Consider the following 20317-nt stretch of genomic DNA (forward strand, 5'->3'; position numbering starts at 1 on the left):
TCTGTCTTTGATTCTAGCTTCTTTCCCCTTCCATTTTCAAAGAATTTTAAAAGCACCAATTGTCATCTCCTGTCTCCGTAATGTGAAAATCTGTCCTCACTGAATACAGATTTTACCCCTGAATTAAGAGTGAAAGATTAATTTCTCTGATAAGATATATTACAAGTTTGCTGAGTTTCATGTGTATTATTGATTCGTGAAATAAAGTAATTCTCGCTGTCATTTTGAAGAATGGCAGCCAGTGTAGGGAGAAATATGTTCTCATCCATAGATCTTACTGGCACTCAGAACCTTTTACCTAAATGCGGCTGTATTTCATTTCTTTGCACAGAAGCCAGTTGAATTTGGTGCTGTGCATCCTGAGGGTCCCAGCGCTCTCAGCCTGAATGTAAGTCTACAGTCACTCTGTGTATAGTACTAACTATGCAGGGTGCCCAAACTTTTGCATCTGCCCATTTTCCTTTTTGTAATTTTTAAAGTGTAAAAGATGGAAATATAGATTTTTTCTTTTTTTGTCTAAAGTAAATGTGTCATCTTTAACTTTAAGCCTTTTAGAGATATTTTCATCTTCAACTTGCTTAACTGTTCACAATAACAGTCATTTTGACCAGGGTTGCCCAAACTATTACATGCTACTGTAATTTCACATAAAACCCCAAAAATAGGCCAGAGAAAATTGTTGGCATCTTTCCAAAAACATGGGTAAACAACTTTGTTTCAAGCATGTGATGCTCGTTCAAACTCACCTGTAGCAAGTAACAGGTGTGGGCAATATGAAAATCACACCTGAAACCAGATAAAAACGGTAGAAGTTGACTCAATTTTTGCATTGATGCATCTGTGTGTGCCACACTAAGCATGGAGAACAGAAAGAGGAGAAGAGAACTGTCTGAGGACTCGACGACCAAAATTGTTGAAAAATATCAGCAACCTCAAGGTTAAAAGTCCATCTCCAGAGATCTTGATGTTCCTTTGTCCATGGTGCGCAACATAATCAAGAAGTGTACAACCCATGGCACTGTAGCTAATCTCACTGGCCATGGACGGCAGAGAAATTTTGCCACGCAGAATAGTCCGGATGGTGGATAAGCAGCCCCAATCAGGTTCCAAAGAAATTCAAGCTGTCCTGAAGGCTGAGAGTGCATCTGTGTCAGTGTGAACTATCCATTGACATTTGAATGAAAATTAAACACTATGGCAGGAGACCCAGAAGGACCACACTGCTGACACAGAAACATTAAAAAGCTACACTGCAGTTTACCAAAATGCATGTGAGTAAGTCAAAATCCTTCTTGAAAAGAGTCTTGTGAACAGATGAAACGAAGATAGAGCTTTTTGGTAAAGCACATCATGGGCAGCAGATTGGCTCAGTGGTTAGCACTGCAGCCTTGCAGCGCTGGGGTCCTGGGTTCAAATCCCACCAAGGACAACATCTGCAAGAAGTTTGTATGTTGTCCGTAGGTTTCCTCCAGGTTCTCCAGTTTCCTCCCAAACTCCAAAGACATATTGATATGGGACTTAGATTGTGAGTCCCAATGGGAACAGGGCCCATAATGTCTGTAAAGCGTTGTGGAATTAATGGAGCTATATAAGTGAGTAAAATGCATAAATAAAAAAAAAATACTGTTTACTGAAAATGGAATGAAGTCTACAAAGAAAAGAACAGTACCTTCAGTCAAATATGGTGGAGGTTCAAAGATGTTTTGGGATTATTTTGCTACCTCTGGCACTGGGTGCCTTGACTGTGTGCAAGGCATCATGAGATCTGAAGATTGCCAAAGGATTTTGGGTCGCAGTGTATTGCAGTGTCAGAAAACTGGGTTTGTGTCCTAGGTCATGGGTCTTCCTGTAGGACATTGACCCCAAACACACTTCAAGAAGATCCCAGAAGTGGATGGAAACAAAGCGCTGGAGAGCTCTGAAGGGGCCCCATATAATGCTTAATGCAAAATACTGGCCCTCATATAATGTTCCATACAGAATACTGGCCCCCATATAATGCTCCATACAGAATACTGGCCCCCATATAATGATCCATACAAAATACTGGCCCCCATATAATGCTCCATGCAGAATACTGGCCCCCATATAATGCTCCATGCACAATACTGGCCCCCATATAATGCTCCATACAGAATAATGCAGCCCATATAAAGCTATTTACAGAATAATGGACCCCATATAATGCTACATGCAGAATATCGGCCCCCATATAATGCTCCATTCAGAATACTGGCCACCATATAATGCTCAATGCTGTATTGGCCCCATATAATGCTACATGCAGAATACTGGCCCCCATATAATGCTCCATGCAGAATGCTGGCCCCCATATAATGCTCCATGCAGTATACTGGCCCCCATATAAGGCTCCACGAAGAATACTGGCCCCCATATAATGTTCTATACAGAATTTTGGCCCCCATGTAATGCTCCATGCAGAATACTGGCCCCCATATAATACTCCATACAGAATAATGCACCCCATATAATGCTCCTTACAGAATAATGGACCCCATATAATGCTCCATGCTGTAAGGGCCCATATAATGCTCCATGCAGATTACTGCCCCCATATAATGCTCCATGCAGAATACTGGCCCCCACATAATGCTCCATGCTGCATGGGCCCATATAATGATCAATGCAGAATACTGGCCCCCATATAATGCTCCATGCTGTATGAACCCATAAAATGCTCCATGCAGAATACTGGCCCCCATATAATGCTCCATACAGAATACTAGTCCCCACGTAAAGCTCCATGCAGAATACAGGCCCCCATATAATGCTCCATGCAGAATACTGGACCTCATATAATGCCCCATAAAGATTACTGGCCCACATAAAATGCTCCATAGAGAATACTGGTCCCCATATAATGCTCCATACAGAATACTAGTCCCCACGTAAAGCTCCATGCAGAATACAGGCCCCCATATAATGCTCCATGCAGAATACTGGCCCTCATATAATGCCCCATACAGATTACTGGCCCACATAAAATGCTCCATAGAGAATACTGGTCCCCATATAATGCTCCATACAGAATACTGGCCCCCCATATAATGCTCCATCCAGAAAACTGGCCCCCATGAAATGCTCCATGCTGTATGGGCCCCATATAAGGCTACATGCAAAATACTGGCCCCAATGTAATGCTCCAAACAGAATACAGGCCGCCATATAATGCTCCATACAGAACAGTGGCCCCCATATAATGCTCCATGCTGTATGGGCCCCATATAAAGCTCCATGCAGAATACTGGCCCCCATATAATGCCCCATGCTGTATCATCCCCATATAATGCTCCATGCAGAATACTGGCCCCCATATAATGCTCCATGCTGTTTAGGCCCCATATAATGCTCCATACAGAATACAGGACCCCATATAATGCTCCACACAGAATACTGGGCCCCATATAATGCTCCATGCAGAATACTAGCCCCCATATAATGCTCCATACAGAAAACTGGCCCCCATATAATGCTCCATACAGAATACTGGCCCCCATATAATGCTGCATGCAGAATACTGGCCCCCATATAATGTACCATACAGAATAAAGCACCCCATATAATGCTCCTTACAGAATAACGGATCACATATAATGCTACATGCTCTATGGGCCCTTATAATGCTATAGGCAGAAAACTGGCCCCCATATAATGCTCCATGCAGAATGCTGGCCCCCATATAATGCTCCATGCAGTATACTGGCCCCCATATAATGCTCCATGCTGTATGGGCCCCATATAATGCTCCATGCAGAATACTGGCCCCCATATAATGCTCCATACAGAATTTTTGTCCCCATGTAATGCTCCATGCAGAATACTGGCCCCCATATAATACTCCATACAGAATAATGCACCCGATATAATGCTCCTTACAGATTAATGGACCCCATATAATGATCCATGCTGTATGGGCACATATAATGCTCCATGCAGAATTTTGCACCCATATAATGCTCCATGCAGAATACTGGCCCCCACATAATGCTCCATGCTGCATGGGCCCATATAATGCTCAATGCAGAATACTGGCCCGAATATAATGCTCCATGCAGAATACTGGCCCCCATATAATGCTCCATACTGTATGAGCCCATAAAATGCTCCAAGCAGAATACTGGCCCCCATATAACGCCCTATACAGATTACTGGCCCCCATATAATGCTCCATACAGAATACTGTTCCCCATATAATGCTCCATACAGAATACTGGCCCCCATATAATGCTACATGCAGAAAACTGGCCCCCATGAAATGCTCAATGCTGTATGGGCCCCATATAATGCTCCATGCAGAATACAGGCCCACATATAATGCTCCAAACAGAATACAGGCTCCCATATAATGCTCCATACAGAACAGTGGCCCCCATATAATGTTCCATGCTGTATGGGCCCCATATAAAGCTCCATGCAGAATACTGGCTCCCATATAATGCCACATGCTGTATGGGCCCCATATAATGCTCCATGTAGAATACTGGCCCCCAAATAATGCTCCATGCTGTATAGGCCCCATATAATGCTCCATACAGAATACAGGACCCCATATAATGCTCCATACAGAATACTGCCCCCATTTAATGTTCCATACAGAATAATGCACCCTATATAATGCTCCTTACAGAATAACGGACCACATATAAAGCTACATGCTCTATGGGCCCATATAATGCTATAGGCAGAATACTGGCCCCCATATAATGCTCAATTCAGTATACTGGCCCCATATATTGCTCCATGCTGTATGGGCCCCATATAATGCTCCATGCAGAATACTGACCCCATATAAGGCTCCAAACAGAATACTGGCCCCCATATAATGCTCCATATAGCATACTGGCCCCCATAAAATGCTACATGCAGAATACTGGCCCCCATATAATGCTCCATTCAATATACTGACCCCCATATAATATTCCATGCTATATGGGCCCCATATAATACTCCATGCAAAATACTGGCCACCATATAATGTTCCATGCTGTATTGGCCCCATATAATACTCCATGCAGAATTATGGCCCCCATATAATGCTCCATGCTGTATGGACCCCATATAATGCTAAATAGGGAATACAGGCGCCCATATAATGCTCCATACAGAATACTGGCCCCCATATAATGCTCCATGCAAAATACTGGCCCACATGTAATGCTCCATCCAGAATACTGGCACCCATTTAATGCTCCATACAGAATACTGGCCCCCATATAATGCTCAATGCAGAATACTTGCCCCCATATAATGCTCCATACAGATAACTGGCCCCCATATCATGCTGCATACAAAATACTGGCCCCCATATAATGCTCCATACAGAATACTGGCCCCCATATAATGGTATATCCAGAATACTAGCCCCCATATAATGCTCCATGCAGACTACTGGCCCCCATATAATGCTCCATGCAGAATACTGGCCCGCATATAATGCTCCATGCAGAATACTGGCCCACATATAATGCTCCATGCTGTATGGGCCCGTATAATGCTCCATGCAGAATACTGGCCCCCATATAATGCCCTATACAGATAACTGGCCCCCATACAATGTTCCATACAGAATACTGGCCCCATATAATGCTCCATGTAGAATACTGGCCCGAATATAATGCTCCATGCAGAATACAGGCCCCCATAAAATGTTCCATGCTGTATGAGCCCATGAAATGCTCCATGCAGAATATTGGCCCCCATATAATGCTCCATGCAGAATATTGGTCCCAATATAATGCTCCATGCAGAATACTGGCCGCTATATAATGCTCCATGCAGAATACTGGCCCCCATATAATGATCCATGCTTTATGTGCCCGATATAATGCTCCATGCAAAATACTGGCCCCCATATAATGTACCATGCTGTTTGTGCCCCATATAATGCTCCATGCAGAATACTGGCCCCCATATAATGCTCCATCCTGTATGGACCCCATATACTGCTAAATAGAGAATACAGGCCGCCATATAATGTTCCATACAGTATACTGGCCCCCATATAATGCTCCATGCTGTATGGGCCCCACATAATACTCCATGCAGAATACTGGCCCTCATATAATATTCCATGCTGTATGGGACCCATAAAATGCTCCATGCAGAATACTGGCCCCCATATAGTGCTCCATGCAGAATACTGAACCAATATAATGCTCCATGCAGAATATTGGTCCCTATATAACGCTCCATGCAGACTACTGGCCGCCATATAATGCTCCATGCAGAATACTGGCCACCCTATAATACTTCATGCTGTATGGGCCCCATATAACGATCCATTCAAAATACTAGCCCCCATATAATGTTCCATGCTGTATGGGCCTCATATAATGCTCCATGCAGAATACTGGCCCCCATATAATGCTCCATGCTGTATGGACCCCATATAATGCTAAATAGAGAATACAGGCCCCCATATAATGCTCCATACAGAATACTGGCCCCATATAATGCTCCATGCAGAATACTGGCCCCAATATAATGCTCCATGCAGATTACTGGCACCCATTTAATGCTCCATACAGAATACTGGCCCCCATATAATGCTCAATGCCGAATACTGGGCCCCATATAATGCTCCATACAGAATACTGCCCCCATATAATGCTCCATGCAGAATACTGGCCTCAATATAATGCTCCATACAGAATACTGGCACCCATATAATGCTCCGTCCAGAACACTAGCCCCCATATAATGCTCAATGCAGATTACTGGCCCCCATATAATGCTCCATGCAGAATACTTGCCCGCATATAATGCTCCATGCAGAATACTGGCCCCTATATAATGCTCCATACTGTATGGGCCCATATAATGCTCCATGCAGAATACTGGCCCCCATATAATGCCCCATACAGATTACTGGCCCCCATACAATGCTCCATACAGAATACTGGCCCCCATATAATGCTCCATGCAGAATACTGGCCCCCATATAATGCTCCATACAGAATAATGGCCGCCTTACAATGCTCCACACAGAATACTGGCACCCATATAATGCTCCATTCAGTATACAAGTTCCCATTAAACGCTCCACGCAGAATACTGGTCTCCATATAATGCTCCATGCAGAATACTGATCCCTATATAATGCTCCATGCTCTATAGGTCCATATAAGGCTCCATGCACAATACTGGCCCCCATATAAAGATCCTTGCAGAATACAGGCCCCCATATAATGCACCATGCAAAATACTGGCCCCCATATAATGCCCTATTCAAATTACTGGCCTCCATATAATGCTCCATACAGAATACTGGCCCCCATATAAAGCTCCATGCAGAATACTGGCCCCCATAAAATGCTCGATGCAGAATACAGGCCCCCATATAATGCTCCATTCTGTATGGGCCCCATATCATGCTATATGCAGAATACTGGTCCCCATATAATGCTCCATTCAGTATACTGGCCCCCATATAATGCTCCATGCTGTATGGGCCCCAAATAATGCTCCATGCAGAACACTGGCCCCCATATAATGTTTCATACAGAATACAGGCCCCCATATAGTGCAACATACAGAATACTGGCCCCCATATAATGCTCCATGCAGAATACTGGCCCCCATATAATGCTCCATAGAGAGTTCTGGCCCCCATATAATGCTCCATACTGTATGGGCCCCATGTAATGCTCCATACTGAATACTGGCCCCCTTATAAAGCACCATGCAGAATACTGGCCCCCATAAAATGCTCCGTGCTGTATGGGCCCCATATAATGCTCCATGCAGAATACTGGCTCCCATATAATATTTCATGCTATATGCGCCCCATATAATGCTCCATGCAGAATACTGGCCCCCATATAATGCTCCATGCAGAATACTGGCCCCCATATAATGCTCCATGCAGAATAATGGTCCCCATATAATGCTCCATGTAGAATACTGGCCGCCATATAATGCTCCATGCAGAATACTGGCCCCCATATAATGCTCCATGCTGTATGGGCCCCATATAATGCTCCATGCAAAATACTGGCCCCCATATAATGTTTCATATAGAATGCAGGCCCCCATATAATGCAACATACAGAATACTGGCCCCCATATAATGCTCCATGCAGATTACTGGCCCCCATATAATGCTCCATACAGAATTCTGGCCCCCATACAATGCTCCATGCTGTATCGGCCCCGTATAATGCTCCATACTGAATACTGGCCCCATATAATGCTCCATGCTGTATGGACCCCATATAATGCTCCATGCAGAATACTGGCTCCCATATAATATACCATGCTGTATGCGCCCCATATAATGCTCCATGCAGTTTACTGGCCCCCATATAATGCTCCATGCAGAATACTGGCCCCCATATAATGCTCCATGCAGAATAATGGTCCCCATATAATGCTCCATATAGAATACTGGCCGCCATATAATGCTCCATGCAGAACACTGGCCCCCATATAATGCTCCATGCTGTATGGGCCCGATATAATGCTCCATGCAAAACACTGGCCCCCATATAATGCTCCAAGCTGTATGGGCTCCATATAATTCTGCATGCAGAATACTGGCCCCCATACAATGCTCCATGCTCTATGGGCCCTACACAATGCTAAATAGAGAATACAGGGCCCCATGTAATGCTCCATACAGAATACTGGTCCCTATATAATGCTCCATGCAAAATACTGGCCGCCATATAATGCTCCATGCAGAATACTGGCCCCCATTTAGTGATCCATACATAATACTAACCCCCATATAATGCTCCATGCAGAATACTGGCCCCCATATAATGCTCCAAACAGAATACTAGCCCCCATATAATGCTCCATGCAGAATACTGGACCCCGTATAATGCTCCATACAGAATACTGGCCCCCATATAATGCTCCATACAGAATAATGCACCCCATATAATGATCCATGCTGTATTGGCCCATATAATGCCACATTCAGAATACTAGCCACCATATAATGCTCCATTAAGTAAACTGGCCCCCATATAATGCTCCATGCTGTATGGGCCACATATAATAATGCTCCATGCATAATACTGGCCCCCATATAATGCTCCATACAGAATTCTGGCCCCCATATAATGCAACATGCAGAATACTGGCCCCGATGTAATGCTCCATTCAGTATACTAGCCCCCATATAATGCTCCATGCAGAATACTGGCCCCCATATAATGCTCCATGCAGACTACTGGCCCCCATATAAAGTTCCATGCTGTGTGGGACCCATATAATGCTCCATGCAAAATACTGACCCCCATATAATGCTCCAAACAGAATACTGGCCCCCATATAATGCTTCATGCAGAATACTGGCCCCCATCTAATGCTCCATGCTGCATGGGCCTATATAATGCTATATGCAGAATACTGGCCCCCATATAATGAACCATTCAGTATACGGGCCCCCATATAATGCTCCATGCTGTATGGGCCTCACATAATGCTCCATGGAGAATACTGACCCACATATAATGCTCAATGCTGTATGGGCCCCATATAATGCTTCATTCAGAATACTGACCCCATATAATGCTCCATACAGAATACTGGCCCCCATAAAACGCTCCATACAGAATACTGGCCCCCATATAATGCTTCATGCAGAATACTGGCCCCCATATAATGCTTCATCCAGAATACTAGCCCCCATATAATGCTCCATGAAAAATACTGGCCCCATATAATGCTCCATGCAGAATACTGGCCCGCATATAATGCTCCATGCAGAATACTGGTCCCCATACAATGCTCCATACAGAATACTGGCCCCCATATAATGCTCCATGCAGAATACTGGCCCCCATATAATGCTACATACAGAATACTGGTCCCCATACAATGCTCCACACAGAATACTGGCACCCATATAATGCTCCATTCAGTATACAGGTTCCCATTAAATGCTCCACGCAGAATACTGGCCCCCATATAATGCTCCATGCAGAATACTCACCCCCATATAATGCTCCATGCTGTATAGGCCCATATAAGGGTCCATGCACAATGCTGGCCCCCATATAAAGCTCCATGCAGAATACAGGCCCCCATATAATTCACCATGCAAAATACTGGCCCCCATATAGTGCCCCATACAGATTACTGACCGACATATAATGCTCCATACAGAATACTGGCCCCCATATAAAGCTCCATGCAGAATACTGGCCCCCATAAAGTGCTTGATGCAGAATACTGGCCCCCATATAATGCTCCATGCTGTATGGGCCCCATATCATGCTATATTCAGAATACTGGCCCCCATATAATGCTCTATTCAGTATACTCTCCCCCATATAATGCTCCGAGCTGTACGGGCCCCATATAATGCTCCATGCAGAATACTGGCCCGCATATAATGCTCCATGCTGTATGGGCCCCATGTAATGCTCCATGTTGAATACTGGCCCCCATATAATGATCCGTGCTGTATGGGCCCCATATAATGCTCCATGCTGAATTCTGTCTCCCATATAATATTCCCTGCTGTATGGGCCCCATATAATGCTCCATGCAGTATACTGACCCCCATATAATGCTCCATGCTGTATGGGCCCCACATAATACTCCATGCAGAATGCTGGCCCCCATATAATGCTCCATGAAGAATACTGGCACCATATAATGCTCCATGCAGAATACTGGCCCCCATATAATGCTCAATGCTATATGGGCCCCATATAATGCTCCATGCTGAACTCTGGCTCCCATATAATATTCCATGTTGTATGGGCCCCATATAATGCTCCATGCAGAATACTGGCCCCCATATAATGCTCCATGCAGAATACTGGCCCACATATAATGCTCCATGCAGAATATTGGTCCCCATATAATGCTCCATGCAGAATACTGGCCGCCATATAATGCTCCATGCAGAATACTGGCCCCCATATATTGCTCCATGCTGCATGGGCCCCATATAATCCTCCATGCAAAATACTGGCCCCCATATAATGCTCCATGCTGTATGGGCCCCATGAAATGCTCCATGCAGAATACTGGCCCCCATATAATGCTCCATGCTCTAAAGGGCCCTATATAATGCTAAATAGAGAATGCAGTGCCCATATAATGCTCCATTAAGTATACTGGCCCCCATATAATGCTCCATGCTGTATGGGCCACATATAACAATGCTCCATGCAGAATACTGGCCCCCATATATTGCTCCATACAGAGTACTGGCCCCCATATAATGCTCCATACAGTATACTGGACCCCATATAATGCTACATACAGAATACTGGCCCCGATGTAATGCTTCATGCTATATGGGCCCCATATAATGCTCCATGCAGAATACTGGCCCCCATATAATGCTCCATTCTGTATGGGCCCGATATAATGCTCCATGCAGAATATTGGCCCCCATATAATGCTCCATGCTGTATGGGCCACATATCATGCTATACGCAGAATACTGGCCCCCATATAATGCTCCATTCAGTATAGTGCCCCCATATAATGCTCCATGCTGTATGGGCCCCATATAATGCTCCATGCAGAATACTGGCCCCCATATAATATTCCATGCAGTATGGGCCCCATATAATGCTCCATGCAGAATATTGGTCCCCATATAATGCTCCATGCAGAATACTGGCCGCCATATAACGCTCCATGCAGAATATTGGCCCCCATATAATGATCCATGCTGTATGGGCCCCATATAATGCTCCATGCAAAATACTGGCCCCCATATAATGTTACATGCTGTATGGGCCCCATATAATGCTCCATGCAGAATACTGGCCCCCATATAATGCTCCATGCTGTATGGACCCCATATAATGCTAAATAGAGAATACCGGCCCACATATAATGCTCCATACAGTATACTGGCCCCCATATAATGCTCCATGCTCTATGGGCCCCACATAATACTCCATGCAGAATACTGTCCCCATTTTAATATTCCATGCAGTATGGGCCCCATATAATGCTCTATGTAGAATACTGGCACCCCATAAAATGCTCCATGTAGAATACTGGCCCCATATAATGCTCCATGCAGAATACTGGCCCAAATATAATGCTCCATGCTGTATGGTCCCCATATAATGCTCTATGCAAAATACTGACCGCCATATAATGTTCCATGCTGTATGGGCCCCATATAATGCTCCATGCAGAATACTGGCCCCATTTTGATATTCCATGCTGTATGGGCCCCATATAATGTTCCATGTAGAATACTGGCCCCCATATAATGCTCCATGCAGAATACTGGCCCCATATAATGCTCCATGCAGAATACTGGCCCCCATATAATGCTCCATGCTGTATGGGCCCCATATAATGCTCCACGCTGAATTCTGGCTCCCATATAATATTCCATGCTGTATGGGCCCCATATAATGCTCCATGCAGAATACTGGCCCCCATATAATGCTCCATGCAGAATACTGGCCCACATATAATGCTCCATGCAGAATATTGGTCCCCATGTAATACTCCATGCAGAATACTGGCCGCCATATAATGCTCCAAGCAGAATACTGGCCCCCATATATTGCTCCATGCTGTGTGGGCCCCATATAATCCTCCATGCAAAATACTGGCCCCCATATAATGCTCCATGCTGTATGGGCCCCATGTAATGCTCCATGCAGAATACTGGCCCCCATATAATGCTCCATGCTATATGGGCCCTATATAATGCTAAATAGAGAATACAGGGCCCCATATAATGCTCCATTAAGTATACTGGCCCGCATATAATGCTCTATGCTGTATGGGCCACATATAACAATGCTCCATGCAGTATACTGGCCCCCATATAATGCTCCATACATAGTACTGGCCCCCATATAATGCTCCATACAGAATACTGGCCCCCATATAATGCTACATACAGAATACTAGCCCCGATGTAATGCTCCATTCAGTATAATAGCCCCATATAATGATCCATGCTATATGGGCCCCATATAATGCTCCATGCAGAATACTGGCCCCCATATAATGCCCTATGCTGTATGGGCCCCATATAATGCTCCATGCAGAATACTGGCCCCCATATAATGCTCCATGCTGTATGGGCCCCATATCATGCTATACGCAGAATTCTGGCCCCCATATAATGCTCCATTCAGTGTAATGCCCCCATATAATGCTCCATGCTTTATGGGCCACATATAATGCTCCATGCAGAATAATGGCCGCCATATAATATTCCATGCTGTATGGGCCCCATATAATGCTCCATGTAGAATACTGGCCCACATATAATGCTTCATGCAGAATACTGGTCCCCATTTAATGCTCCATGCAGAATATTGGTACCCATATAGTGCTCCATGCAGAATACTGGCCGCCATATAACGCTCCATGCAGAATATTGGCCCCAATATAATGATCTATGCTGTATGGGCCCCATAAAATGCTCCATGCAAAATACTGGCCCCCATATAATGTTCCATGCTGTATGGGCCCCATATAATGCTCCATGCAGAATACTGACCCCCATATAATGCTCCATGCTGTATGGACCCCATATAATGCTAAATAGAGAATACCGGCCCCATATAATGCTCCATACAGTATACTGGCCCCCATATAATGCTCCATGCTGTATGGGCCCCACATAAAACTCCATGCAGAATACTGGCCCCATTTTAATATTCCATGCTGTATGGGCCCCATATAATGCTCCATGTAGAATACTGGACCCCATATAATGCTCCATGCAGAATACTGGCCCCATATAATGCTCCATGCACAATACTGGCCCCCATATAATGCTCCATGCTTTATGGGCCCCATATAATGCTCCATGCAAAATACTGGCCCCCTTATAATGTTCCATGCTGTATGGACCCCATATAATGCTCAAGAGAGAACACAGTCCCCCATATAAAGCTCCATACAGAATACTGGCCCCCATATAATGCTCCATGCAGAATACTGGCCCCCATATAATGCTCCATCCAGAATACTGGCACCCATTTAATGCTCCATACAGAATACTGGCCCCCATATAATGCTCAATGCAGAATACTGTCCCCCATATAATGCTCAATACAGAATACTGGCCCCCATATAATGCTCCATGCAGAATACTGGCCCCCATAGAATGCTCCATGCAGAATTCTGGCCCCCATATAATGCTCCATACAAAATACTGGCCCACATATAATTCTCCATCCAGAATACAAGCCCCCATATAATGCTCCATGCAGAATACTGGCCCCCATATAATGCTCCATGCAGAATACTGGCCCGCATATAATGCTCCATGCAGAATACTGGCCCCATGTAATGCTCCATGCTGTATGGGCCCGTATAATGCTCCATACAGTATACTGGCCCCAATATAATGCTCCATGCAGAATCCTGGCCCGAATATAATGCTCCATGCAGAATACAGGCCCCCATATTATGCTACATGCTTTATGAGCCCATAAAATGCTCCATACAGAATACTGGCCCCCATATAATGCTCCATACAGAATACTGGTACACATGTAAAGCTCCATGCAGAATACAGGCCGCCATATAATGCTCCATGCAGAATACTGGCCCCCATATAATGCCCCATACAGATTACTGGCCCCCATATAATGCTCCATACAGAATACAGGCCCCCACATAATGCTCCATACAGAACAGTGGCCCCCCTATAATGCTCCATGCTGTATGGGCCCCATATAAAGCTCCATGCAGAATACTGGACCCCATATAATGCCCCATGCTGTATGGGCCCCATATAATGCTCCATGCAGAATACTGGCCCCCATATAATGCTCCATACAGAATACTTGCCCCCATATAATGCTCCATGCAGAATACTGGCCCCCATATAATGTTCCATACAGAATAATGCACCCCATATAATGCTCATTACAGAATAACGGACCCCATATAATGCTACTCGCTCTATGGGCCCAAATAATGCTATATGCAGAATACTGGAACCCATATAATGCTCCATTCAGTAACTGGCCCCCAGATATTGCTACATGCTGTATGGGCCCCATATAATGCTCCATGCACAATACTGGCACACATATAGAGCTCCATGCTGTGTGGGCCCCATATAATGCTCCATACAGAATACTGACCCCCATATAATGCTCCATACCGAATACTGGCCCCCATATAATGCTCCATATAGAATACTGGCCCCCATAAAATGTTACATGCACAATACTGGCCCCCATATAATGCTCCATTCAATATACTGGCCCCCATATAATGCTCCATGCTATATGGGCCCCATATAGTGCTTCATGCAGAATACTGGCCCCCATATAATGCTCAATGTAGAATACTGGCCCGCATATAATGCACCATGCAGAATAGTGGCCCCCATATAATGCTCCATGCTGTATGGGCCCCATATCATGCTATATGCAGAATACTGGCCCTCATATAATGCTCCATTCAGTATAGTGCCCCCATATAATGCTCCATGCTGTATGGGCCCCATATAATGCTCCATGCAGAATACTGACCCCCATATAATGTTCTATGCTGTATGGACCCCATATAATGCTAAATAGACAATACAGGCCCCCATGTAATGCTCCATACAGTATACTGGCCCCCATATAATGCTCCGTGCTGTATGGGCCCCACATAATACTCCATGCAGAATACTGGCCCCCATATAATATTCCATGCTGTATGGGCCCCATATTATGCTCCCTGTAGAATACTGGCCCCCATATAATGCTCCATGCAAAATACTGGTCCCATATAATGCTCCATGCAGAATTCTGGCCCCCATCTAATGCTCCATGCTGTATGGGCCCCATATAATTCTCCAAGCAAAATACTGGCCCCAATATAATGTTCCATGCTGTATGGGCCCCATGTAATGCTCCATGCAGAATACTGGCCCACATATAATGCTCCATGCTGTATGGACCCCATATAATGCTAAAAAGAGAATACAGGCCCCCATATAATGCTCCATACAGCATACTGGCTCCCATATAATGCTCCATGCAGAATAGTGGCCCTCATATAATGCTCCATACAGAATACTGGCACCCATTTAATGCTCCATACAGAATACTGGCCCCCATACAGTGCTCAATGCAGAATACTGGCCCAAATATAATGCTCCATACAGAATACTGGCCCCATAAAATGCTCCATGCGGAATACTGGCCCCCATATAATGCTCCATACAGAATACTGGCCCCCATATAATGCTCCATCCAGAATACTAGCCCCCATATAATGCCCCATGCAGAATACTGGCCCCCATAAAATGCTCCATGCAGAATTCTGGCCTGCATATAATGCTCCATGCAGAATACTGGCCCGCATATAATGCTCCATGCAGAATACTGGCCCCCATATAATGCTCCATACAGAATACTGGCCCCCATATAATGCTCCATCCAGAATACTAGCCCCCATATAATGCCCCATGCAGAATACTGGCCCCCATAAAATGCTCCATGCAGAATTCTGGCATGCATATAATGCTCCATGCAGAATACTGGCCCGCATATAATGCTCCATGCAGAATACTGGCGCCCATATAATGCTCCATGCAGAATACTGGCCCCCATATATTGCTCCATGCAGAATACTGGCCCCCATATAATGCTCCATGCAGAATACATGCTCCCATATAATGCTTCATACAGAATACTGGTCCCCAAATAATGCTCCATCCAGAATACTAGCCCCCATATAATGCTCCATGCAGAATACTGGCCCCCCTAAAATGCTCCATGCAGAATACTGGCCCGCATATAATGCTCCATGCAGAATACTGGCCCCTATATAATGCTCCATGCTGTATAGGCCCCATATAATGCTCCATACAGAATACAGGCCCCCATATAATGCTCCATACAGAATACTGGCCCCCATATAATGCTCCATGCAAAATACTGGCCCCAATATACACTGTGTTCCAAATTATTATGCAAATAATATTTTCTCATATTTTCCCAAATTACCTATATGAATTGCAGTCATTGTAATTTTCCAGTCAAATAACTATTAGAGTACAATTGAAAGGTTTTTGTACAAACTGGCTATGATAACAGTATATTTTTAAAAATTTAAAAAACTCAAACTGCACTGAAAATGCATGTTCCAAATTATTATGCACAGCAGAGTTTTCAACCTTTTCATTTTAATAAAGAACAAAAAAATGGTCATTTTTGAAATTATAAGCATTAGCAGGTTATTACAAACTGAAATCAAACAGTTTTCAACTCAAAACTTTATTCTAGGTGATGTTACACTTGCACATAGGACCCCTTGTTCGAAAGGAGCTTCTGAACTCCCTCGTCAATTGAATTTGTCAGGTTTTGGATGGTTTCTGCTTCAATTGTTTTGCATGAGGACAGAATACCCTCCCAGAGCTGTTGCTTAGATGGGAACTGCCTCTCACCATCATAGACACTCCTTTTGATGATGCTCCAGAGGTTCTCAATGGGGTTGAGGTCAGGGGATCATGGGTGCCACACCATAAGTTTGTCCCCTTTTATGCCCATAGCAGCCAGAGATGCAGATGTGTTATGTGCAGCAAGAGACGGGGCATTATCATACATGAAATTATCTCGATGGTCCAGATGGATGGAGTGGAGGATGGCTGGTTGATGGACACCTCATGCCAACACGGCTACGGCGCTAGCAAGGAGGAGGTGGAGTAATGTTTTGGGCTGGAATCATGGGGAGAGAGATTGTCAGCCCTTTTAGAATCCCTGAAGGGGTAAAGATGAACTCCATAATGTATGTTGAGTTTCTCAAACAGCACTTCCTTCCATGGTTTAAGAAGAAGAACCGTGCATTCCGCAGCAAGATCATTTTCATGCGTGATAATGCTCCGTCTCATGCTGCACATAACACATCTGCATCTCTGGCTGCTATGGGCATAAAAGGGGACAAACTTATGGTGTGGCACCCATGCTCCCCTGACCTCAACCCCATTGAGAACCTCTGGAGCATCATCAAAAGGAGTGTCTATGATGGCGAGAGGCAGTTTACATCTAAGCAACAGCTCTGGGAGGGTATTCTGTCCTCATGCAAAACAATTGAAGCAGAAACCATCCAAAACCTGACAAATTCAATGGACGAGAGAGTTCATAAGCTCCTTTCGGACAAGCGGTCCTATGTGCAAATGTAACATCACCTAGAATAAAGTTTTGAGTTGAAAACTGTTTGATTTCAGTTTGTAATAACCTGCTAATGCTTATAATTTAAAAAATGACCATTTTTTTGTTCTTTATTAAAATGAAAAGGTTGAAAACTCTGCTGTGCATAATAATTTGGAACATGCATTTTGAGTGCAGTTTGAGTTTTTTTTTAATTTTTTTAAATTTACTGTTATCATAGGCAGTTTGTACAAAAACCTTTCAATTGTACTCTAATAGTTATTTGACTGGAAAATTACAATGACTGCAATTCATATAGGTAATTTGGGAAAATCTGAGAAAATATTATTTGCATAATAATTTGGAACACAGTGTAATGCTCCATACAGAATACTGGCCCCCATATAATGCTCCATGCAGAATACTGGCCCCCATATAATGTTCCACACAGAATAATGCACCCCATATAATGCTCCTTACAGAATAACGGACCCCATATAATGCTACTCGCTCTATGGGCCCATATAATGCTATTTGCAGAATACTGGCCCCCATATAATGCTCCATTCAGAATACTGGCCCCCATATATTGATCCATGCTGTATGGGCCCCATATAATGCTCCATGCACAATATTGGCACACATATAGAGCTCCATGCTGTATTGGCCCCATATAATGCTCCATACAGAATGCTGACCCCCATATAATGCTCCATTCAATATACTGGCCCCCATATAATGCTCCATGCTATATGGGCCCCATATAATGCTCAATGCAGAATACTGGCCCGCATATAATGCTCCATGCAGAATACTGGCCCCCATATAATGCTCCATGCTGTATGGGCCCCATATCATGCTATGTGCAGAATACTGGCCCCCATATGAAGCTCCATTCAGTATAGTTGCCCCCATATAATGCTCCATGCTGTATGGGCCCCATATAATGCTCCATGCAGAATACTGGCCCCCATATAATATTCCATGCTGTATGGGCCCCATATAATGCTCCATGTAGAATACTTTCTCCAATATAATGCTCCATGCAGAATACTGGCCCCATATAATGCTCCATGCTGAATATTGGTTCCCATATAATTCTCCATGCAGAATACTGGCCGCCATATAATGCTCCATGCAGAATACTGGCCCCCATACAATGATCCATGCTGTATGGGCCCGATAAAATGCTCCATACTAAATATTGGCCCCAATATAATGTTCCATGCTGGATGGGCCCCATATAATGCTCCATGCAGAATACGGGCACCCATATAATGCTCCATGCTGTATGGACCCCATATAATGCTAAATAGAGAATACAGGCCCCCATATAATGCTCCATACAGTATACTGGCCCCCATATAATGCTCCATGCTTTTTGGGCCCCACATAATACTCCATGCAAAATACTGGCCCCCATATAATATTCCATGCTGTATGGGCCCCTTAAACTGCTCCCTGTCGAATACTGGCCCCCATATAATGCTCCATATAAAATACTGGCCCCATATAATGCTCCATGCAGAATACTGGCCCCCATATAATGCTCCATGCTGTATGGGCCCCATATAATTCTCCATGCTAAATAATGGCCCCCATATAATGTTCCATGCTGTACGGGCCCCATGTAATGCTCCATGCAGAATACTGGCCCCCATATAATGCTCCATGCTGTATGGACCCCATAAAATGCTAAATAGAGAATACAGGCCCCCATATAATGCTCCATACAGAATACTGGATCCCATATAATGCTCCATGCAGAATACTGGCACCCATTTAATGCTCCATACAGAATACTGGCCCCCATATAATGCTCATTGAAGAATACTGGCCCCCATATAATGCTCCATACAGAATGCTGGCCCCCATATAATGCTCCATGCAGAATACTGGCCCCCATATAATGCTCCATAAAGAATACTGGCCCCCATATAATGCTCAATCCAGAATACTAGCCCCCATATAATGCTCCATGCAGAATACTGGCCCCCATATAATGCTCCATGCAGAATACTGGCCCGCATATAATGCTCCATGCAGAATACTGGCCAGCATAAAATGCTCCATGCAGAATACTGGCGCCCATATAATGCTCCATGCAGAATACTGGCTCCCATATAATGCTCTATACAGAATACTGGCCCCTATAAAATGCTCCATGCAGAATACTGGCCCCCATATAATGCTCCATACATAATATTGGCCCCCATATAATGCTCCATCCAGAATACTAG

This window comes from Phyllobates terribilis, unplaced genomic scaffold, assembly GCF_046119375.1.
Source record: "Phyllobates terribilis strain yellow unplaced genomic scaffold, ASM4611937v1 Scaffold_13__5_contigs__length_258822181, whole genome shotgun sequence".
In the NCBI taxonomy this organism is placed as follows: Eukaryota; Metazoa; Chordata; class Amphibia; order Anura; family Dendrobatidae; genus Phyllobates; species Phyllobates terribilis.